This window comes from Cardiocondyla obscurior, linkage group LG05 (assembly GCF_019399895.1).
Source record: "Cardiocondyla obscurior isolate alpha-2009 linkage group LG05, Cobs3.1, whole genome shotgun sequence".
Taxonomy (NCBI): domain Eukaryota; kingdom Metazoa; phylum Arthropoda; class Insecta; order Hymenoptera; family Formicidae; genus Cardiocondyla; species Cardiocondyla obscurior.
In genome coordinates, this window is record NC_091868.1 from 5,616,888 (window position 1) to 5,642,055 (window position 25,168).

General features: G+C 44.4%; 1 protein-coding gene across 2 annotated transcripts in view; it reads right to left on the reverse strand.

Annotated features, from left to right (window-relative positions):
- The window catches only part of LOC139102570 (ras-related protein Rab-37), a 119,224-nt gene extending 94,987 nt beyond the window's left edge, over nt 1-24,237 (reverse strand). Inside the window, exons 1-2 of one of the 2 annotated variants that reach the window (XM_070656569.1) lie at nt 23,947-24,237; nt 21,880-22,714 (exon numbers count right to left, since the gene is read on the reverse strand). The gene's annotated coding sequence lies outside the window, so the exon portion shown is untranslated. The remainder of the gene's footprint in view (nt 1-21,879; nt 22,715-23,946) is intronic. The other variant, XM_070656570.1, reaches the window with a different exon arrangement.
- Between the last annotated feature and the right edge of the window lie 931 nt (nt 24,238-25,168).

Here is a 25,168-nt window from a genome sequence, read left to right on the forward strand (position 1 = left end):
TATATTTTAACGCGACTCCCGATATTTAAATATAATTATTTGAAAGAGAACCAGAGATATCATGCGCCGCATAATTACGTAAGCGAGATAAAGTGAAATTAATGTATTATGCATACATAATGGATTCAATCCGATAAGATTCGCCGATCAGATTAACTTACAATTCGTAATTAAGGAACAATTCCACCCGATCAAAGATTTGCGATTCGCGATGTGTTAAAACTAGACGTTAAATACGTATTAATATATCAATCAATTAAGATTTCAATTCAAAAATCGGGAGGAGCAAATTCCGTCGTCGTGGTCGAAGATTTCATAGGATTAAAATGCGCCGATAATCGCATGAATGATACAAATCGGGTCAGCAAATAACAGCGACTCTTCCCATTAAACGCACGATTGCGGTACTTAGCATTAATAATGATTTTCAAACATTCGTTTAGCAATTTTTTTCTTTCCCAAAGCTGTATACTTTGTATACATTGGTCGAGCGATTTTTTTGTTTACGGCGGATGCACGAATTGTTTCTCGCGCATTTTACATATCGGCGAAAGATCGCAGATTAGAGCGACTATCAGTGGAACGAAACAGCGTCACGTTCGTTTCACGAAGTGGCATTCACCGAAGCGCCATACGACGCGCGGACGTGCACTCATGCGAATCGACGAGATAGTGTCATCTGCTGCGATCCTTCGAACTCCAACCGCTTCGGCTCGGCTAAACGAGGGAATAGGTAAGAGGCTCTCGAAGAATTTTATCCTCCCGAAGGGATATATCTCGTGGGCTATCGATTATCCCCGCGACAGCGGAATTCGGATATTCTTCAGTAATCGCTGTGCTTCATTTAAACGGCCTTATATTCGCCTCCGCCCTCTCGCGTACGAAAAATTCGCCAGCTCGTAAAGCTAAAGTTATCGAGGTACCTCTCCCTCGTTTATCTTTTGCCAGAAATTCATTTAGAAACGGAAACGACCGACTCTACCCTTTTCCTTGCTTCGAGGCGCAATATGTAGCTCTACGCAACAGACACTCGCACGATGTCCCGAATACTTGAATAAAAATTTAACGCGACATGTCAGTAATATGTAGCGTTAAATATATAAATAATATTTAAACGTTGCGTAATATTGTACATGATACGTGACATATATTAAAGATATAGAAACCGGGTTTTTCGGCAACTTTCGCGCAAGATCGTCAAACCATCTAATAAACATAAAACCGGTTTTTTAATTTATCCGAAGGAAAAAATTATCAAACGAAAATGGCTCGATTGTTTCACCCGGCAGAAATAAATTCGTTCCTAATACGACGTGCCACATTAGCGGACAGCAATCGCTGTATCAAGATACACTTCATTTCGCTTAGATCGCGAATATCTCTTATTCCGATTACTACTCTTTTTATTCAGCTAATAAACAATTACGGTACGCAGCCACAATTTTATTCTCTCAAAAAAAAAAAAAATGCGAAAAGATAATAAATATAAAAATGAAGTGAACTCATAACTTTGTAAGATCCGTTTTAGGTACCGCTCTCCGTTGAAGGGCTCCGTTTACAAATTATAGGTTTACTTCACCCTCGCCAGGTAATCCCTCCCTATTTTTGCCCGAGTGGTCTCGTAAATGAAAGTTCACGAATAACGGCGCTCTCACAATGGCGTTGTTTACTAGGGCCGGAAGTCAACGTCACACGCCTGCGGGACTTGATATCGCCGGCGTGGACACCTGAATGCGAAGGTCGCAGGTCGGTGGAAAGATCCTTGCTACATCGTGGATAACTTTCATCGTGAGTGCTTGCCGCTATTGTATACATACATACGAAGAGGAGAGAAGCCGTAGGGGTTATTACGCCGCGTGTTCTGCGCGCCTCTTCGCGTCGCTCTTTCTACAACCTTCCTGGAAGTTCCGAGTCGAGGAAGGCAGCGGCGGCAGGAGATGAGGAGAGCGACGAAGAGGACGTAAACCGGGTAGGACGGAGTACCGAAAGAGGAAGAAGAGGTCTACCGTAGAGAGGAGTTACGGCTCTCGGAGCTAAATCTCATCGTTCGTCCAAGGGAAGAAAGAGAGAAAGAGAGAAAGAGAGAAAGGGAAGGATAAACCGATAAACAGCAGGAATGCGCAAACATTGGACAAATGGTAACGTAAGACGGCATACGGAGATAAAGTTGATAACTCGCGCCTCTTCAGCGTTGGTGATTAATGATTAGATGACATATAACGTCTTCACTATATTAAATAATCGAAGACGTGGAGCGTCGATATTAATATACCCATTCATCTTCATCGACATCGACATTTAGGTTTACTCGTGCTGTGTATATAAATTTAATAACGCCGAAAACAAAAATCTCGTAGTAAAAAAAAAAAAATGCACGAAAGATAATGATAGAAGAAACAAAAAAGTAGTTAGGTATTTAATTTTCGCATTTACAGCAACAAATGTAATATATCGCTATTAATTAAAATTTAAGAAAGGAAAGTTTGTAATAAATTCGTGGTTGGAAAGAACGTCTTTGGACGAGTGCTTTGGAAGGGTCAAAGATGGCGGAGTCATAAATCTCTGGTCAATCGGCTCTCGATGGTACCTACAAAGGCACTGAACAGCTTTGACAGAGATATAAGAAGCCATTCGGCAAGAAGAAGATACAGGAAAACGAAGACGAGAAGAAAAAATATCTCAAAAGAACAGAAGTCACAAAAGCACCACAAAAACGCATCGCTAGGTAGCTATTGTAATGCTTATTTAAAGTCCTTAATTGTGGCATATAAAAAAAAAAGTTCATTAAAAATGCATATGCAAAATATCATTAATGGCAATTCTGACAACGATCACTATGTGCCGTCACGCTTCTTAAAAATTATACACATATGTGTTATGTGTACATCTTTCTATTTTCGAAGCAAGAAATTTCAATGAAATGAATTGGCTAAGTATAATTAAACAACCTAATGAACCATGACAGAAATGGCACGCAAACGAAGTTGGCAATAACTCGAAGGGATTTTCGGTTTAAATAAATAAAATGAGAAAAGGTTGGAAAAGAAAACAGGTCTCTTCTCTTTTAGATTCATTTTAGATAATAACGAAATTTAAATCATCTTTCTCAAGTGTTCTCAAGAAAATGCAAAACGAATCGTTAACTCTAAATAAGAAAAGGGAAAATTTTTACGAAACGTTCCAAAAAAATTGTTCAAGCTTTCTCCACATGCATTATTAAAATAAAACACAATGCAGTTTAATCTGCAAATGGACAAACGTGCGAGTTAAATAAATATAAAAGAATTAAACTCAGCTTAGAGCATTCCCAATCTTTTTTTTTTCTATTTGTCGCGAAATCCCTGAATCTCGTAGAATATACCGTCTCTTACGAAGCGCAGCGAGAGCTGCACGAGAAAAATCAATAGTCTGGTCGTGGTTGAGGAGGAAGTAGCGCGTCAAATTGTCCACCCCGTTCTTTTTTCTATTTTTTTTTTTTTTTATGAAAAAATCAGGAGTTTTGCTAAATTAGGGCGAGATGAACTAGTAATAATCGCAATGCTTGTACGAAATAAGAAACCGCGTGCAATTTTCGTAAGATTCGAGACGCGGAACAGCTTAAGCGCATCCGAAACAGAATATCAACGTCCGCGATGGTAATTTACAGCGTGCCGCGACACGTGATGATCGGGGGATGAAAGCGATCGACTACACGCGCCCACTCCGCGGAATCTCAACGGCCGGTCACCGGAACATATCCAGCACGTCCTCGGCCTCGTTGAGCAGCCAGCGATATTTCAACTGCTCCGGGACAACGACTGCGATTAACGTCCGCGCGAAATTCTGACAGCGGGCCCGTGCTCGCATCCACCGCACCCACCGATTTACGGCCAAGATCGTAATTTCGGGATCTAGCTGCGCCGGTCGTTATTTCGGAAAATGTCCCCGTGCCCTGGCCCATTTCGCACCTCGCAACGAGCGCACCGACGTTACACATTCCCTCCGTTATGGCCAATCGCGAGAATTTATTTCGACGCTCTTGGCACGCCGGTCCGCACGCGCGGCTTTCGGGACAGGATAAATCCTCCTCTCCAAATCTGCTCGTTTATTTGTGCATCGACGCGCAGATAAACTAAACCGAAAGTGATATTAAAGTTTGCCGCGTTGCATCTATTTATACGCAATCTCTTCAGTCTAGTTTGAGCGCGATCAGAAGGAGTGTAAAGCATATACAACCGGCATTCCTCCATTTTTTAAGCGGTTCTACTCGACTGACCGAAGAATGTGGATTGAAACGTTATCATCCGCGCGTTTCTAAATATATCGCAAATCGTAGTAACGCGATAATGTCCATCGATGTTTTCTAAGCGGACTAGAACGCGATTTAGAAGGGCCACGCAAGCACGGTCTAATGGCCGTGTGCACACGCTAGAAACCCGATATTCCCGCGACCTTGTTAGGTTCGTATCGTGGAAAGATCTTCAGCACGTACGGCGCGGGTTTCAAGATCAGTGCACTTGCCACCTGGCGATGAGATGTCTTTCTCTCTTTCTTTCACCCTTTCTTTCTTTCTTTCTCTCTTTCCATTCCTCCACTTTCTGCCTTTCGCAGTTACATGACAAAAACTAGTCGCATGCTTAGCTAAATGCCCTCCCGTTCCTCGTCCTTGGTCCTCAACCTTTTAGACGCGAACCGAAGCCTCGGCGATTTCTGCGATTGCCGCCGTCTACCCGCTACCGTTTCCATCGCTACTCGCATTTATTCGCCCAACGCCGATCCTATCTTAAAAAATTGGTGTGACGCGTAAATTAGCTGTTAATTGTTACCGCTTAAAACCGACGCTGATTAGTTCTCTCCCGCTTGGCTTGCTTCACGCCTAGGGAGAGTCAACGTCGGCTGTTAAATCGGTGATTTTGAGGTTTGATTTTATTTTAATATTTAATTAATATGTCTAGGCAAAGACGGTCATCGCGATTTTCGAGATCAAAGACGACCTGGTGGAAGTACCGTCTTCGTTTGGACATACTAATTAAATATTACAATTAAGTCAAACGAGAGTAACGAATAAAGCCGCGAGGGAGACGAGGGGAACGGGGTAAGAAGGGGTGAGAGCGAGCGCGAGCCTACGTGCCGCGCGCTAGGTATATTCCCCCACTACTCCCACTCTCGCTCTGTCCTTCTCCAGCGGTCGCGCGAGCACACACGTATTATGTACTGCACGGTAAGCACGTGTCTCCGTACCGAAAGTAATTCGCACTTCCGTTTAACGAAAACCGCCCGGCCCGGCACGAGAACTATGTTCTCCCCATTATCCGTGTGAGGAGAGACACGCGTGATTACGTCTTCTTTCTTTAAAGTACGCACTACGCCGCGACCGCGTGATCGTGCCGTGTCGGCCGTTCCGAGAGTTTCGTACAGTATTCGGACGTAATTTTTTGGCATGGCTTTATTTTAATCGCGAGTGCAATATAACTCGCGATTGTAAAATCACGGTCGGGGTGTTCGCGAGTGTCCAGTGCGCGGAAGGATGACTCGACACGTGCCATCTGAGAGGAGGAGCAGGCCTCGGATAGGCATCCTGCATCGGCGGAGCAACTTTTAGGTGAATATTAATTTTTTTTTTCTTTTAGAAAATCTTTATAAAAATAAAGCTTTACCTTTACTTTAATTGAAATACCAACATGTCTACATTAATATGTTTTACTTTATGTTACAGCCACCGGCAGAATTCAACAACTCCGTTGATGCAGATTGGTAAGTCGCATAATTTTTTTTTATAATTTGCAATCGGGTGGGATCTCTTAAAAAACAGCATGCGCATAGCGCGCGCATGGTTTCTTCTCGTAAATAAAAAAAAAACGCACGATTGTCACATACCGAAAAAAGTGATTAAGAATCTTTCCAATTTTTAAACACGGAGAATGTCTCGCGGACATTAAACGATACTAGAAAATGATAACTCTTACCGGCATTTTATTTAAATAAGAAGAACTTGGCGGAATGCAAATCGTTTACTGCAGCCCGTCTTTACTGCCGCAATCAATTATCGCGAATTTTCCTCGATGCTAATCGACCTCCTAGAGGACAAGGCCGCGTTAAGAATTGCGAGTTACGAGGGCGAGTAAACGGGAACGTTACACCGTTATGCCATCTGGCACGGCGCCTCCAGGCGCACGACTATGAATCGCGTAGTCGCGACTATACGATTGTGACGTCATTTCGTCACGCGCTATCAAGCATCACGATCGCTGATTGCACTTCCTTCTTCCTCGTCCGTCACGTCGGCGTCGCGTCGCGCCGCGTCTCTTCGCGGCCGAACGCGCGGCAGCGCAAAAGAGGATGACGTTCGAGACAAGAAGAACGGCGAGCGCGGCTATTACGGCAATTGTAAACGAGGCCAATTAACGTAGCAACTGACGGATAAGGATACGATCTAGCTGCGAGAGCCGATCCCCGGAGAGCACCTAATTACAGGCCACATCGGCGATCGATGATTCTCGGTTGTCTAAGACTCCCCGGTTGGAGACGCGCATCGCGACGCCGCCGTCAAAATGGAGCCTCGCGCCAGCACCCCGACCCCCAAGCACGCACCCAGCCGTTCTTTTCGGTCCATTTTATAGATCCCGATAACGCGATAAGTTGCCAACGATTGAATTTTACTCCAGCGTACGAAAAAGTAACAGAGATATCGGTATTGCGGAGCTATGACTAACGAATCGCAATAGCAAACGCTTGAATTAAAAAATGCGAGTTATATGGAGCTTATTCAACCTTTTTCGCGCTCTCGACACCCCTCGAAGACTTGCATCTTTCTCTCTCTTCCTCTTTCTTCTTCACTCTCTCAGTCTACCTTCACTGCGAGAAAAGATCGCCACGTCATCGCCATTCTCAACGCCACAATGGTCAGTATGTCTAATTAATGGTTGCCGGCTAGATAGAGAGCAGAAAAACGAGAAAGGACCTTCTTTTTTTTTTTTTTTTTTTTCACGGAGGAAAAACTGGTCGGTGGAGATTACAGGCTACTGTTTGAAGCGAATGAAATGGCGTGTTCCGAGCGTAGAATACGAATTAAAAAGTATAAGCAAATAAATTTGTCAGTAGTTAATAAAATTGCTAATTATAGCTTTTTTTTTCTTAATTCCGCGATGTTTAAAATCCTAAAATAATTATCTATTTATCGATAACAGCACGTGCGTTACGTTAACATCGGTTAGATTGAATCATCAACGTCATTACGTTGAATCGTCTCGCCTCAATCGACTGTTACATTTTTTAATATTAATCGACTATTATTAAGTGTAACAACGCGTGCATTTCGTACTTGTAAACCTCGAGTCTGACAAGCTACCGTAAGGACAGATGACATTTAATTAAAATTTAATATATCCACGCGTGCACGAATAAGCGGTCGATTTCTTTTCGCGTGAGTCCGAGAAATAGATGCGGGTTCTTTTTAATTTTAAATAAATTAAATCGCCAAAGTGAGTCGTTCAAGAGGCACGGGAAACTTATTAGAAAAAGGGAAAATACGGTGCACGGTGGATTCCGAGGGCAACGCGACTTATTTGCGGTAGCGATCACGCATTCGTTGGATTCGCTGGTAGGGTCGAAGGTGGTTCCACCCCTGATGAACGGATGAAGGGATCGAGGCCTTCTCTCTTTCCCGGCAAGCCGCATGACTGGTGTTTTGAGACACAATAGGGTGTGTCGGTACACCTACGCGAGATATATTGACTAGTACCCACGTGAAGTTAGAATTAAGAAGTTTCTCCCTGCTCTTAGCCTTGCCGAGAAATCAGCAGGTAATTTTGAATGTCCAAAAGAGTTTGTTTATCTATGTGATTTGTGGAAGCACTATGGGGATCAATGTAAACCTCTTTACTTCCCGAAAAGTTTTTCCACTTAATATCTCGTCTATTTTCGTGAAGGACTTTATCTCTCTTGAAAGGCTCAACTTTCCTAGTTCTAAACAATTACAAAACGCGATAGCAGCGCAACAGTCGACTTCATAAAATAAATTATAAATAAATTTCAACAATTTGCATTTGCAATTGAATTAATTTTTTAATAAACAGTATCGATTACCGCGTGTTCTCCTAATATAACGCTCTGTTCGGATACAGAAAATTCGAGGAATAAAAATAAGCCGGATCTTTATAAAATGGGTAGGCTACGAAGGGCGCAGCTCCAAGTTACTATCGTTAGTCAAAGAGGCGAATTGCTCTGATTTACAACTTACTAAATAGAGACGGCTCTTCGCGACGCTCGCGCTTCGGAATGCAGGGAGGGCGAGGTGGCAAAGGCGTTGTAGAAGGACGGCCGTAAGAGCGCGAGAAGAGAGAGAAAGAGGAAAGAGCGCGGAGAGAAGACCGAGACCGACAAAGACGGTAAATGAATGAGAGTGCCGCGCTGGCGCGGGAGAGAAAGAGCAGACGAGATATACTGAGTGAAGCGGCAGAACGGAGAAAGATGAAAGTGAGAGAGACGAAGATGATGAGAGCGAGAGAGAAGGCGAGAGTATCGCCGACCGATTGGTTAAGTGGGGTCCACACGGTAAGCGAGGTCACATTTCGAGTACGTTTCAGACGCGCTAAAAGAGACCCTGTCGTGAATTCTTCGACAGTTGATCACCGATATTTTCTGCGTGGGCATGCAAATATTTATAGCGATCGCGCAACTTTTTGCCGCTGCGAACGGCAGGCGATTCGCGGATTAATATACGAGGTAATGAGCTCCATATAAACGCCGCGGTACCTGCCGAAGCGACGTGTTTACCGTGGATGCTATTTCGAAGCGTAAGAACGATTCGCGCGAAAACGATCGTAGGATCTATCGCCGATCATCGCGGTGCACTTGCGGGAAAATTTTCACGCTCTATCGCCTTCAGCAAAATGCGATTAAATATCGCTCATAAATAATGCAAATGTAAGAAAACGGACGGATCGCGCCCCGCCGCGGAGATACATATCTGCGCTAATACACTTTGCGTATAAGCCGACGCGCGCAAAAGTGTATTGCACTTGAACGGAGAAAGACGCCAAGATCAAAGACGAGATACAGAGCTACGGAACGCGGCCATGTTCGAAGAAATAGTTGGACCGCGCGGGTACGGAGTGGCAAACCTAACGCGCGAACAAAAAGGGAAGAGAAAAGAGGAGATAACATTCAAGAGTCGCTCGTTTTATTGCGGCAAAGCGCCGCGCGACGCAATTCTGCGGCGCGACGCTACGCGCAATCGTTACGGTCCCTCGCGAGGCGAGGACTTTACAAGTCTTATGCTCGGTTTTCACGAGTCTCCGGTGTCGCTGAGTAATCCTATCCCTGGACACATCTAGCCAGCATAATGTCGTCCGACTGGTCCGAAGGAGCGGCGACTAGTAGCAGTCATATTAAAAAAAAAAAAAAGACGGAAAAAAAAATCATTAAAGCGTTCTGCCGAGAGTGTGTCGGCGCGCGGTCGTGAATAAATAAATGCACGAACGTGGATTTCGCATAGCCGATCGTCTGCCAACTGAGGAGGAGAAACACGAAATGTTCCGGAACGCTCTACATTTGCGATATATATTTCTCGCGCAATTGGAAAATCAATTTTGCTTCAGCTGACTTTAAACTTTCAGGCGCGAGTAGATTCGAAATGAGATTCGAAAGCAAAAATGTTTTTCGACGGTATGAATAAAAACCTGCTTCCCGCTAGTTGAAGCAAAGCCTCGGTTTTACGAGCGAGTCTCACCACGTAATAACATTTTATCGTTAAGATACCTATCGATATTTTATGCCAACGAATTAAATCGTTGAAAGTAAAGTCCCAAAATTGGGATGTATTTCATTGTCAGAAATTTTTCTTAGCAAACAATTTAAAAGCACTTTCTAACGAAAATTTGTATATACTGAATTTTACTCGATTTAAATTCATTCGGCTAACTTCCCTTCGCCTGTACACCCTACGCCACGATATCCGTCTGTAGGCATCCCTTCACCCTTGTGATGCCTCACTATTGTAATTTTGGGCCCGTGCCGAAGTATTTCCCCGTTACACGTGTGTGCGTGCGACTACCTGAGGATCTCACTATATAGTAAATTCTTGGCCCGTGCCACGAAAAAACGTCGGAAAATACCTGGTAAAATCGGTAACAGCTGGATTGATTGCAATTTCGTAAAAAAAAAAAAAAAATTAACACCTCGCTTTATTTTTTATCATACAAAATATTATTCGAAAATATTTTTCATTATATACGTTTCCGCAAAAAAAAGATCAGATTAAAAATATGAATTAAAATCGAAATTTAAAGTATAAAACAATTTTTTTTCTTATTCGCCCATTTCAATAACTCATTCAGTAACTTACTCCGCCTAATACAGTCATCGCTCGATCTTAACACAACGTGCCTTTCTTCGCGCAAGGTAAGATTAAAGACGAAAGAGTTACAACCTACGACAACCCCAAAAATACGCGATCCGAAGCTTTTCACGGATTATGCCGCGTCGACTTACACGCATGCCGTTGCAATGTATCTAATGCAGCGCGTATTTATACTTGGCGCGCATACGTAGAAGTACCTAAGCGGGATGGATGGGAAGAGTTCGAGAATGAACAGGAGCTGCAGTAGAGAATGGAAAAGCCCGTTCGCGTGTACAAGCTGCGACCGTGCGTCATTGGCGCGTGTCACCGGAGGCAGCTGCCGGTTCGTCCTTTCATTGTATTCGTGGAAAAAAGGGGGAAGAGGGAAAACGGTCCCCGGGGGGAGGGTGGCGGAGGGGCCTGCTGGATATATCGCGCATAAAGGTCCGAAATGGCCAAATTATAGAGCGAATTTCGAGTGTGTTGGTTGGAACACGAACTCGATCGGGCTAGGCGAAGTAAAATTGATCGCCGGCCTTTCCGGCGTATCAATTTCGAGCATTGCGTAAGGCGAACCGTCTATTTCGCATCCGACGTCCGCACCCGACGACCGACGTATGCAAAGTACAAATACCAGCGAGAACATAGCCGAATAAATGTGACCAAATACCGCGTTCAATTTCTCTCGAAGCTATTTAAAACCCAGAAAAAAAAGCCAGTCCTTGCAACTCACACAACCGTTCAGAAACGCTCTTGTTCTCGTCAAATTCCAGATGACGACCCTTTAATCGTACGACAGAGAGCCTTTTATCGCAAGATACAATTTCGCGAGTAATAATTGATGAGCGAATAACCCGTTTTCCAAGGCGATCGAGCGTACCCGCGATGTGCCTCGATAAATAAAATAAAAAGAAATAGAACAAATTTTTTTTAATAAATAAAAAAAAAAGGAAATAATATGTGGGAAAGAAGCCTACTGTATGTGCTCAATAAAATGCAATAATGGGATCGCGCGGGATCATAAAGCAAATTCTAAGGACAGCATCCACGATAGGCGCGCGGCGGTGGGTATTTATCGGACAAAAAAGTACCGCTGCTCGGGCAAACTGCTCGTCGCTTGTCCAGTGGTTTCGTTAATAAGTGCGTGCACCGCCCGATGAAAATTAGAGGTTACATTCCCCGTCCTTGTGTCCGCAACCACGCGCGTACTATTTTCTTTGCCACTACCTACCCAGCGAGAGTACTTATATTCCGGTAGTGCCTTTTATTATTAGCGACCGGCGGTACACCCCGGTAATTTCGATTGTTTATTAGTCCAGAGGAGGGCACATTGATAGCTGCCGGCGCGACAGGTGCGAAGTACTCGACGGTAGGATTATTCGCCAAGGAAATCCTAATCGATGCGTTTAACACGGCGTACTCTTACAATTTCGATTTATCGACTACTAATGACCGGTTGCGCGAGTGATCGGGACAAACCGCGCGTTTCACACGATCGCAATAATTCATAATAGACAAAAATATACTCCGCGAACGTGTACTTTTATAACACGAAGGAAAAGTATCTGTCGGCACGACGTAACTCTTCAAGGTTTACTTTCGGCATACATTTTTAGTCCCTAAGAAAGAATATTATACGACAAAAGTCACAGATACGCATAAGAAGATCGTTACAGTTTCAAGATTTGATGCAAGTAAAAATTAAAATGTTCTCCGAGTAATGTCTTTGTCTCTCACAACTTGCAAAAAATTTACAAAAAAAGAAACGATTTAAAAATCTATTTTCTTTTTTTTTTTTGTAATCTTCGTTAATAAAATAAAGATGTTTGCGTTTGCAGATATAAGAGCATGATCATTCATTAGTAATATGAAATATTGATAGTGTACGAAAAGGCACGTGCCGCCAACTATGTCGCGTTCTCTGTTTTTCCTAGCTACGTCTCGTTTCCTCTTGCGTGAATGTGAGTGTAATACACCCGAGCAAGGCCGCAGCGGCGTACCATGCCATAGATACGATCGATCGCCTCTGGAGCCACGAGCACGGCAATTTAGGCTACGGTACCCGGTTCTCTATCGTAATAGTTTCCTGGAAAGTTACGTCTATGTGGCTAATCTTGGCACGCGGTCAGTCTGCAGTGGTCTTTCTATTATTCGAGAAAGCGCATCCTTTTGAAATATTAGACGTAATAGAAAAATTATCGAGAACCTTATTTCAAAGAATTAATTACTTAATTTTTCAGTTACATTAATAAAATTAAAACCCTCAATAACTTAAAAAAAAAAAATGGTATTAAATACTCAAATGTTTTCCACATTAACGTGGCACAAAATAATTCCTTGTTGCAGTTATTTAATTGAAAAATTTCGGGCAGAAAGAGATGAATTAGAATTTTGAGAATAATTATTTCTAAAAAGGGTATATCACACCCGTAAAAAAAAAATATATATACATATATATGTACAAAGAAACGTTGCAGATACCAAAGTCAACTGTAACGATCTTACAAATTTACTATGGAAGAGATTCTTAATCTCCTTTCATGCGTGACTTTTGCTTGATCGAGCAACAGGTGGCGGATTTGACCTTCGCGGAAGGTTTCTTCTACGCAGATTGAAAACTTCACTTAACGTTCCTTTTAATTAGTAAGATAAAACTCCCTTTGATTCGTATTGTTCGCCGTCAATTTCTGCGACTATTAATTTTTATCGGGGCCGTAATTAACGAACGTTGATTCAACAATGTCTGAGGCTCTAAAGAAACGTTTTTAACTTAAAATAAAAAAAAAAAATCCAAAACGCAACACAGTAAATGGAAAAAAGAGAGAAACAATAAATTTTACTTGTTTTCTATATTTATGAAAGCACTGCATTCGTTTATCGCATATTCGCACACCGCTTCACACGGTGTAATATGTTGTATGACTAACTAAATAAAAGCTGACTAATTTCTTTTTTTTTTTTCCAATAACGCGATGCACTCGATGTCCATGTACATCGGTCGCAGTCTATACAAATTAAACTCGAAAGTTGCCATTCGCGTGAAAATTTCCCCGCGTAACGGAAAAACGCGCGTTTGACTCGAAACGGTGCGGGTGTGAAAAATCTCGTTAAAATTCATCGCTCGTGCAATTATTGCACGGCGCTGCCTATCGAATTTACAAAAATAATAATTATTATTTCGACAGATTTAAACTCTTTGAAGTGCGACGCGATACGAAATAATTTTACGATCCCTTTTACGTCTACGTCGTTTCGCCATTGTGGCATTTTGTTATAAACTAAATATTACAAAGCGCGTGTTTCGCGGGCGCGGGCGGTCAAGCGCGAGCGGCGTACGTGCCTCGCGCGACTTGACGTCACCGCATTCCTCATCCCGGAGGTCGAGCCGCTCGAGTCACGCAGTGCGCAGATAGCGGACCTCTTGCCGTTCGTAACGCCGAAAAGTAATTAAATTTACTGATTAAAGCTATCGGTTCGTGCGAGTTAGCTTCTCCGATCACTAATCTTAACGTATAGAGCACATGCGAAGTAAAAATTTCGCGTAGAACACGTATAATTTATATGCCTAAATAATTATTCTATTTCCTTCCTGCCGACGCATTCGTTCGAGGTCTCCTCCGGAAATTCTGATCAAATAATCTAAGATTCTGCGCGCATCGCGGTAGTTAAAATATAGCGAGCCGCTTTGAGGCGAGTCCTTCTCTCTTTTCCTCTTACTTTTAGTTCTCTTTTTCGTTACCGCTTTCTCATCGCTACCGACATTCTATCTCTCTCCCTCCCGTCATCGCAGACTCGCGATCTTCGTACCCCAAAAACATCTCCCGGTTGGTTTTAGCTCCGAGGTTGATTAATCCGGCAAACGAAAGCGTCGCGACAGACGAGACCACGACGGACGACAGTGACACAAAAAAAAGGGGGGGGGGGAAAACGAGGGACGCAGCTAGAGCGCGATAATCATTAGCAGGTCGCGGCTCTGAAACGCATCGCGATAACGCATCCATCATACTAACGCCTACAAGTCCCAAGACTTGAATAAAAGCAAGAGAAAGCTGAAAAGCGCGGCTCGTACCTTTCTCAGTTATACTTGAACCGCCTACCCCGAGATCGTCCGTAACGATTTAAAGACAGACGTCCGCGTCTCGCAGCGGCGAAACTTAAAAGGGCTGAGACAATCGAAAATCCAACGGCGAGAACAATGGAAACGCTGTTCATTGCAATAATACCGCCGGTTATACTGGAAATCGGTAACGATGTTTGCAACTGGGGAACCGAGAAATTATCTAGCGACCGACCTTCGACCGTTACAATAGCCATCGTAATACCTGCTTATGCAGATGTGATTAATAATAGACCACTCGGCATAAAATTTCTTTCATTAATCCGAACAGAATGTTCGCTAAAGTACGGATGAATTAAGCATCAGCGTAATAACGATATTGTTTAGCAAATCACTTCGACCTCGCGAGAAAATTGTCATAACTAGAAATATTCATCCGTAACTATTCTCAGAACGGCAAAATTCACAATCGCTTATTTAATATACGAGCTCCTTATCTCTTTCTTCAAAAATCGAATTTTAAATACACAAATATCGCCTTTCGCTCGAGCACCAAGTTATCTATTTGCGGAATATCAGTCCGATGTCAAAATTGGGAAAACTACTTTTGATACGCGCCGGTTATCTAATTGTGTGACAGAATTTGATTTATTGTCAGGATTTCTGAAGATGCGATTGAAAATAGCGTCGAGTGACGAGGCTTGTTGATAAAGGGGGGTCCAAAGGTCCGAAGGCTTGCACCGCTAATGATTCTCTTATCGCCGAGAGAAACCTATTTGTCGATCGCTGGTAGCCGGTCACGGCTTACACGACTCGCGTCCTTGATTACTGATAAGCCTGCCGTGCGAGTTTTCTAGTGAGTTTCAGTCGCATTTATACGGCAAAGAGTGTCGCACGACGCAACGAGCGCGAGCACGCGTTGTTATCTACGATACACAAAGCAATCGCGATACGAGTTGAGCAAATAAGGTATATGCTGTTCAAAATGGATGCCACGTCTCGAGTACATTTTAATTTCCGAATAATTAATAATACATATACGTATATGTATTGTTAAAAATGTAATTTTATTAGCTCAATTGCTATCTACTGTACTTGTTAGATAATTTATTAAAAATCTACAAGCTGGAGAATTAATATAGAATACAGTTAAAAATTTACATTCGTTTAAAGATGTGTTATGCACTTGGCGAACGAATACCGACCGAACGGCGAACGCAACGTTCACAAACAATTAAATCACTACAAAAATAACACACCGCCGACGAATGTCCGCGTTCGCTGTATTCGTTCGGTGCTCATTCACCAAGTGTACACACACCTTAATACGACCGTTATGCTTCACAACACGACGCTAAATTACGTAAATAAATGTTTGATGTGCTTCGTTGGGTAACTAATTCGTTCTAAATTACGATAGTTTCAAACCAATAAAATATCAATTACTGACGATGTAAAATTGTCATAAATGACTAATTGCTTCGTATAAATAAGTGAGAGATAATTAGGGAGAGTGAAGACATACGCTGGGAAATTAATGTGCGAAAGAATTCCTAACGGCGATGTAAGAACAATTGTTCTCAATTAAAAAAACGTAACGAGCGAGACATTTTACATTTTTTAATTCGGTGAGAGCGAAAAAACAGGCGATTACCGGGCTATATCATGCTTTTCCTCTGGCTAATTCCGTACGGTCTCCGTATATTTTTGAAAGCCGCCGACAGGATCATCGCAGCTGGCGCGAGGATATAGAGGACCAGATGGTCCTTCCTCGTCGCCTGGTCCCGACGTTGCCGAGCTTGCGGCACCGTCGTGTACGAATGAAGACAGCCGCGAGCGAAGGAGAACGCGTCGGACAGAGAAGTTTAAAGGGTAACAGAGACGGAGATCGAGAGAAAAGGAACAAGGGAAAAAGGGAAGCGGCGACGGGGAAGATGGGGGAGAACGAATGCGAGAAAGAAAGAGAGAAAGAGAGACAGGAACGAAACGGTGGGCCCTCGAGTGGGCTGTTCTCCAAATAGCTCCACCTGCCCTCGAGACGCCAGGAACAACATCGTGCTCATCTCGAGGTATCGCCGAGACTCGAGAGCGCTGAATTTTTGACCCGCGCCGGGACGAGTAATGATCGCGACGTGATCGGCAGGACCACGGGGCCAGGATGCCCCGGTATGAGCGGCGACGTTGCACCTGGCCCCGGAAGCAAAGCGGCGCGCCGCGAAGAAAATTTTTATCGCGTCCCTCGGATCGAAAGAACGACAGCTCTTCTTCGCGCACGAAGATCTCGCGCGATAAGGCCGCTAGAAGATCCGATGGTATCACCGTTAATGCGCGAAATTGCGGCACACTGACGTGCGGTCTGTCATGTAAATCGATCGTACTTACGGCGGGCGCGTTACAGTCACGGTAATTTAACAAGTAGTGATTATGAGGCTTAAAATGTCGCTTGATGAAAAGAAAATTGATAGCGCGCGCCAGAAGATTGCAAGTTTAGCCCGATTATTATTCTTAACATCGATTAGCGTAATTTCGTCGATTAACTCGCTTCTCTTACATTGTACCTCCCCTATCTTCATCGGTGAATTTAAAAGCATCAATTTCAGTAACAGTAGAACCAAATTTACATCTTAAAAAATAATAAAAAAAAAAAATAAAAAAAAAAAATTAATGAAACTGGCTTTTCTACGAAAGAACGAGCATTGTAATTTCAAGCACGCTTCCAATTTGTACGTTTCATCCGTTCGAGATCCGCGATTGCGTGTAATCAGTATTTATGTAATTAAATATTCAGACCATTCGAGATGCGCAAATCTTGAGGGAAAAGATAGAAGCATCATTTCCGTTTACCGCCTTATCAATTATCCGGGAAGACCGAGCAGGGATTACGAAATTACGTTCGCGGAGCTACTTATGCGCCAAAAGAAAACAACACGCGCCACCTTTTTTTTTTTTTTTCCCCGATTCTCCTACACCTCCTTCCCTCGTATCTCCGCCTAGTTGTATTCTGGTGTCCAGCAGAGCGATGGAGGGTACGCGTTCCGATGTATTGGCATGTTGGGGCACGGGGCGCGTTCGAAGCGCCGGCAGCCGTCCGGGGTATTGATTTACAATGCTTACTCCGCTCTATAGCGACTCCCATAACTACAGAGCCCTCCGCACGTCTCGCTCTCCCTTCCCTTCATAACTACCTCTCTTTCTCTCCGCGTCTCTCTTTCCTACTCGCGTCCCGTTCTCTCGCTCGCTTCCCCGCCGTGCTCCGCCACTCTCGTTAGAGATTACCAATACCGTCGGCGGTATACTGTCATTTTTCTCCCTTTTTTTTTTTCCCCCTTTTCTTTTTCTCTTTTGTAAAGATTTGTCGGGAATGACGAGAGAATTTCTCGCTAACGACGACATACGTCAATGACGTTCGACCTTGACCACCTATTACCACGCCGCTCAAATTTCCACGAACCTACGAACGTTGAAGTAAAAGTGACGAGCACTAAAAAAATTCTGCGACATCAGGTTTTATGTTGATAAATCTTAAAATTATTCAGGATCACGGCTAAGTAGATTGTTGAGTCGAGTGTATGTGAATTTTGCTTTTCTTATCCTCCTGTTTGTTTTATCGTATTTTATCAGTACTAGTGTCTCTTATCACGTGCCACCCGAAATGCATTTTTTCTATAAATCGCGACGTGTCGGCCTACCCTCAAATCAGCAGGTAAAGAACGAAGGAGATAACCAAATATTCGTCCCGAAAGAATAGTACGGAGTGAAAGCTATTTTTGACTGAAATTTACTATCTCTTGTTTTTTTTTTCCCTTTTTCCAAATAATCTTTTGTGTATAGACGCCTACCACATTCTTTTAGTCCACACTATCAACGACAATCTGGACAAATATGAAATATACGAAATAACATAAAAAAACATTTTAAAAAATGACGCAAACTACAAATATAGAAGGACACGAAATTTTTATATTTTTCGTACATACACGCGGAAGATAAAATCAAAATTTCTTTGCCTCACGCGATCGATCTATCTACATAAAATATCCGATCCGGTCTAAAAATCTCTCCAAATTTATACAAATAAAAACCAACTATTTATTCTCGCTCTAATTTCTCTGACACACGTTTAAGAATGCATTTGCGTCAAAACCATTTCTACTTTTTGGTAAATTAGCTCGTCTGTTAGCTACGCTATGAAAGCTTCGTCGAGAAGGGGGCAATAAGCCGAGTGAATAAAAGAAAAAGGAGTATCTCGAACGAAAAAGGAATGCTAGATCGAAATGCGCGGTCTGGTTGCCAAAGAAATAGCGTTTCGAAAATCGGTCACCGTGATAAACATCTTTGCACCGACGTCGTCGCGGTAATATCTCTGGCTCTCTCTTCTGGGCAGTTCGCACGATCGGGCAACGTGGGGGGTCCCGCCGGAAGTTTATCGCTCGGTTATCCGGCCAGTAACTCATTTTACGCCTCGCCGTAAAAGTTACACCGCGCCGAGAGAGCGGACGAGTCCCGGCCGAGCTCCGGCAAATCGAGTAAATATCGCGGGCGATTTCTGTCTAATAAATGTCGCGGGCTAGCTGCCGCCGCCGTCCGCAAACGCGACGATTTTTAACTGGCCGGCCGCGACCATTTAAATTTCGAAAGTGAAACGTTTTACCACGTTTCATTTAAAACGTTTATCGCAAAACCGCGGACTAAATCACATTGAAGTTACGATCTCGACGTCGGGAGACAGGCATCTTATCACGCGTAGTGAAACATCACGGCCGTAATACCTGTCGCTTCAAGTTTGCAAAATGTTCGAGTGTAAAGCTCGTTCTTAGTTTTTAACCGTACCGTTACGCAAATATGCAGATAATTAACGCGACTGTCTAAATTATTTTATGTCGTATAATATAGAGAAATTATAAGATAACTTAAATAAGAAAAGAGAAAGTGTCGTTCTTACGAGCGGGCATGCAAATTTTCTGACAAGTTATTCCAGCGCGAACGCGTAATAAATTAATTATTAATAAAGTAATTATTTTTAATGCCATGCTAATAAGTTATCGAGGTGATAATTTGGTCTTGTTACATTCTCGCAAATCATGTCTTTTTCTCCCGCGTTACATAGCGGAAAATTACGGATAATGAAATTAGCAAGACTACGAGGAATCGCAAAACGTCGCGACTTGTAGTAATCGCGATACTACGGCGTACCGCAACAAGGTGTCACCTGTTGAATCGCGCCGTTTAACGCACGTTTTCCTTGAAATTATCCACACTATAGCGAGAAAACGCGCAAAGGAACACAAGGTACAACAGAATACAAAATAAAAAAGAAACAGCGCTTTAAAGTGCGGAAGGATAGTTTGCTAAATATTCGCGGTTCCTCAGATTCTGCAGAATATACGTTTTACGTACGCGCGAGACGCGTGATCGTTGCAAGAACGCACATTTCCGATGCGTGCGTATCCGAAGAGGCCGAGAAGAAAGTGTGAAAATTAAATTACATGTTACGCGTTTTTCTCGCATTTTCCCTCCGCGTATTTTCTTCGCATTTTTTCCTCTCATGCACGCACCCAAGACACACGTGGTTATAAACACCCGAGGAAGAGAAAAGAGAACAGTAATACCGGGCACTATCCTCAGAGTACCATAAATATAGAATATGCAGGTAAACAGTAAACGAGGTGACGCCGAAGAGGGTGGAGGAAGCGACCTAAGGGCGGAGAAGGTTACGCACGCGTGCACGCGCGTGTCGGCACGCACATGTATGCATGCGTGCACGCATGCATGCACGCACGAACGCACGGGCGCGCGTACATCGACGCGCATCGCGCGCCGCTCTTTCTTCTTCAGTCTACCACCCCCGTTCTGAGATCCCGCCTTCTCCCCGTCTGGCTCGTTCCGAGGCCGCTACGCAATTTATACCCAATTACATCCTAATTACCCTAATGGCATCGACTCCGGGCGCAGATGGTGTCACGGGATTAAATAACTCTCGACCCGCGACTTCGATCGTCCCTAATCGAATGTGAAAATATCCGTCGCGTATAGACGTTATCTGTCATCTTAGAAATGTTAAACTAAAAATTATTATTCTTGCTAAAAAAAAAAAGTCACGTTACTGAGTCAGAATCGGCGACTGTGCTCGATCACGTCATTCGTGAAGCCTGAGAAAAGCCTTCTGATTTCAATGGGCAAGCGAACGTTAATTCGAAACGTAATTAATATCTGGCGGTGCTAATTGAGCAACGCTCAGAAGCTTTTCAACGGATGCCTTGGATATCGGTAAATTTTGCAAAAATGAACGCGGTAATGAACGTCACGAGGGGTCGCGACAGCAAGTGGCACCCTAGTTCAGAATCTCACCCTTCGGCACTCATCGATGTTTAATGAGACAATCGAGGAGGGGAAAACCGTACCCGTACCCGGTTACTAAAAAATTTAACTTACAGCTACAAAAAAAAGGAAACTGATTTCACACGAAGCGTTAAAAAACAAAATCTGTGTAAAATCAATTACGTATTAAAAAGAAAAAAAAAAGCTCTCTAAACTGTTACTTAAAAAAAATTAACTCTTAGATATCGTTAAAATTATTTTATCGCGAAAAAAATTATACAAGCTGAACACAAGAAAACGGTGGCTTTTCTGGATTACATATTTGTCTGCCATTTACATTTATTCAGAATCATCAAATATTTATCGCATCGACGAAGCGACACGCGAAGATAGATATCTGCGCATTCGATTCCGGAGGAAATGCCGCGTCGTGATAAACGTGGGTGAAAGCCGCGATTCGTTATCGAGTCGCGTTATACGCCGAATTAAAGGGGTACGGTGAAACGGTATGGGGTCGTGCTCAAAGCCACGCCTCGCGTTCTCCAACTCTATTACTTCTCTCCCTCTCCGGACGACGCGGACGAAAAAGCTGAACTCTAACTGATTTGGGAAGGCGCCGTCGAAAATGACTCAATAAATATGTTCGTCATCCGATCGGTTTCTGTGCGAAATTGCACCAAGTTTTTAAGTTCTTTTCGGAAGCAGAAAATATACTTCGCTCTCTAACGCAATGATATAATAATTTTTGACGAAAAATGATATCTACAAGTTTTCAATAATTATCGCAAGAGTGCTTTAACATTTTACGCACAATTCGTGCGAGTACGTAATAATTTGTATTTCAATGAGTAAACCATAATTTCAGCGTGATATTAATAGAAAGTATTACCTCGCGAGACTCTAATAAATGTAATTGCAAGACCTTGCCAATTTCTACTGTACTGTATGTATGTAAAATTATAATCAATGAACTTGTGATTGCAATTAAAAGTTTCTTCTACGTGCAACGACATTTAAGAATTCTTCTGCCACGATTGAAAAAACTAATATTAATTTTTCTGTACCCTCTTTTTATTATTCAAGTCGCGTGTTCGTGAAAACGAGTTCTAGTTACCTCACGTTAATTTTATCAAAACGTCCAGCAATAATACAAGGAAATTAATGTGATAAAATATTAGTCACTCACCAGCCATTACACCGCCGTTGTGTTCGTTCCGGTCGCACCTGCCAGCTCCTCATTCAGCTCCTCGGTCCAACTCCTCGGTTCAGCTCCTCGGTTCAGCTCCTCGGTTCAGCTCCTCGGTTCAGCTTCTCGGTCCAGCTCCTCGGTCCAGCTCCTCGGTCCAGCTCCTCGTCCAGCTCCGATCTTTTTTGGCCGCATTCTTTCTCCAACACTTCACAACACACACACGCGCGCGCGAATATCGATAACGATCACGAATTCATCAACGAGGGAACAATCGTCGCGCGATGTTTCAATCGGCGCTCCCGGCGTTTTGCGAATACGTATTTTACTTCTGACAAACGAAATTTAATTGAAAATGCATAAATTATTCTGCGCACTGTGAATGTTATTCCAATTGTCTTTCTTGTGGCTACGCGAAGCCGCTGCGCGACTTTTTAGAGTTTCTGAAAGCTGAAGCGTGCGTACGAACGCGCGGAGCACGGTCCCGCAATTCTTTACACCGTTTTTATTTTTCTTTCTAATTATTGTACTCGAAATGAATACGCGAGAGGAATCGGCGAAATCTTTAACCTCCCGCCGCGATTTCCGCGTTAGTCTCTTGAGCCGTCGAGTTTCCACGTTAAAGAATTATTGCGCGACTTGCCTGATCGGTCCGATGTTAAATAGTCCCATCGCTGATTACGTCGACAGCCGAATGTCCGTTTGGTCACTTTACTCTCCGACGAGAAACGAGGCAAAGTCGAGTGTCCGGACACACCGCGTACCCTTCGCACGATCAAAAGACGACACTCGCGAACTTGTCCTAGGTTGCTTGTTTCGACAATGCAAGAGTCCGCTGTAAAAAAACAACACAAAAAGATGAGAATCACAACACGATGCTGTTGAAATTGTCGGGAACATCTATCTTCCGCGTGACGAACATCTTGTTTCGCGAAGTCAAATGAACAGCGGATGCATTCGGAGGCTGCGTGTCTGCGACTCGGTTCCCCGTGCCTCGTCTTGCGCGTCCGATCGTCTTTTCGACGCCACCGATGCTCGATTGTTGACGCACCGACTTGTTTTCGGCGAGGACAAGATTCACCGGCCGCGACGCGTACCGTTCGCGCGATCGAAATAGCCGCACCCGTGAACTTGGTCGCGACACGAACCGTGATCGCTCAAGCTGCCAACGCATTCACGGCGTACTCTGGTCCTTTCGCCATTTTCTTTGTGATTGTTTCGCCGACGCAAGAGCCCGTCGAGGAAAACGCGAGTAATCGAGAATCGCTACGCGTGGCTATCGAAATTATCGGGTGTGGGCGACTAGTCTCCGCGGAACGAACATAACCTTCGCGACGTCTGACAAACAAACATTACCGGCCGGCGTACTTCGCGCCGGCGACTCGGCACGCCGTGACTCACTCACCTCGCCTGTCTTCAACAGTGTCTTCGACGCCACCGACGCTCGATTGTTGGCCAGTTTTCAGCGAGAATAAAGGAAGACCCACGGCAGCGACCCGTACCGCTCGCGCGAATGAAATGGCGACACTCGTGAACTTGGCCTACGTCGCGACTTAAGTCGTTCGAGTCGTCAACGTCGCTCGTGTCGGCGACGCATTCGCGGCGTACTTCGATGCTTTCGTCACTCGCCATATTTCCCGCGATCACCTTTGCTCGTTTTGGCGACGCGAGAACCCGTTGAGAGAAATGCGAATATCACGACGCGACGTTATCAAAATTAGCATGTGCGACTAGTCTCCGCGCAATAAACATAACCTTGACCGGATATTGAATGAACAACGTAACATTATCTAAAGCGACTGAAAGGCAAATATAGCATTCGATGCAAGGACGGTGGTGGCGGCTGGCGGTTAGCATACGTGTGATTTCCCTCTGCACGTCCCTTCCCTCAACCACCGTGGACGAGAGTGGTAGTGGTGGGGCGCGATCCCCCTCAGTCCTCGAACACCCACGCTCCTAAGCACATGTACGTGTGCTCTTCGTGTACGATTTGACGCACACCACGCCAACGTAACGTACGCTAGCTGCCGTCGCCGCAGCTAACGCTATATCCGCTTTTCACTGTACCTGCGATGCGTACCTTCGATGCGTGCCTCCGATGCGTGCCTCCGATGCGTGCCTGCGACGTTGTCGTCGGTACCCCGTGCCTCACACCTCGCTCGTCCGGTTGTTCTTTCGAAACCACCGATGCTCGATTGTTAACTTGGCGACTCGTCAACGAGGACAAAGGAAGATTCACGACCGCGATGAGTTACCGTTCGCGCGTTTGAAACGACGACACTCGTGAACTTGGCTTACGTCGCGACTTTAAGTAACGGTCGTTAGAGTCGTCAATGTCGCTTGTGTCGGCGGCACATTCACGGTGCTCTCGCCATCTTCTCCGCGATCACCTTCGTTCGTTTCGGCGGCGAGAGAGCCCGTTGAGAGAATCGCGAGGAAGCAAGAATCACAGCGCGATGCTATCGAAATTTTCAAAGACACCCGATCTCGACGCGACGTACATAACCTTTGCGATCTCCGATAAATAAATGCCGGCCGGAGTAACTCGCGCCCACGACTCGGCACCCCGTGACTCGCCTCGTCCGTTTCTGATCATCTTTTCGACGCCACCGATGCTCGATTTTCCACTTGTTTTCAGCGAGGACGAACAACGACTCGCGACCGCGACGTGCACCTCCGCGCGATCGGATGCGGGGGGTAGGACTAATGGATCCGGCTCGATGCGCGAACTTTGCACAGCCTTGCTCGCGGCCCGCGAGATGTCCGATCGTTCGTCTACGTCGATCGAATCCCCATGATCGCGTCGTTTTCGTCCGTTTGCATGACTTTTCGCGACGCCGCGCGCCGGCTAGGATCCTTCGCGACGCGATTCTCCTGCGATTGATTTGAGGATTTCGATTCACCGGCGAGATCTTATGCTCTAGATTCGCGGAGTCCATTCTTCACGTATCCGACGAGCCATGGTTAGGTACGATACCGAACAGCGCGGCATGCCGCCGTTGTTCGAGACAGCTTACTTTTCGCGATTAATAGCTTGCTCGACACTCTTGATACTTACTCGTCGCGATTCCGGACTCGTCGTCGATGAAACGGACACGAGAAAACTGCCATCGGTCCCGCGAGCACGATCCGCACGTACGTGGTCAGGACGCTCGAGATGACTACTGTCCACGGGGTTCTCACAGCTTAACGCAGATATTCCTAGCGACGCCAGCGGTCATCGCGTGTCTTAATTACCGTGTTCTAACGCGCGACATTTGAGATACTTCTCGCGGCCCTTTTCTTCTCT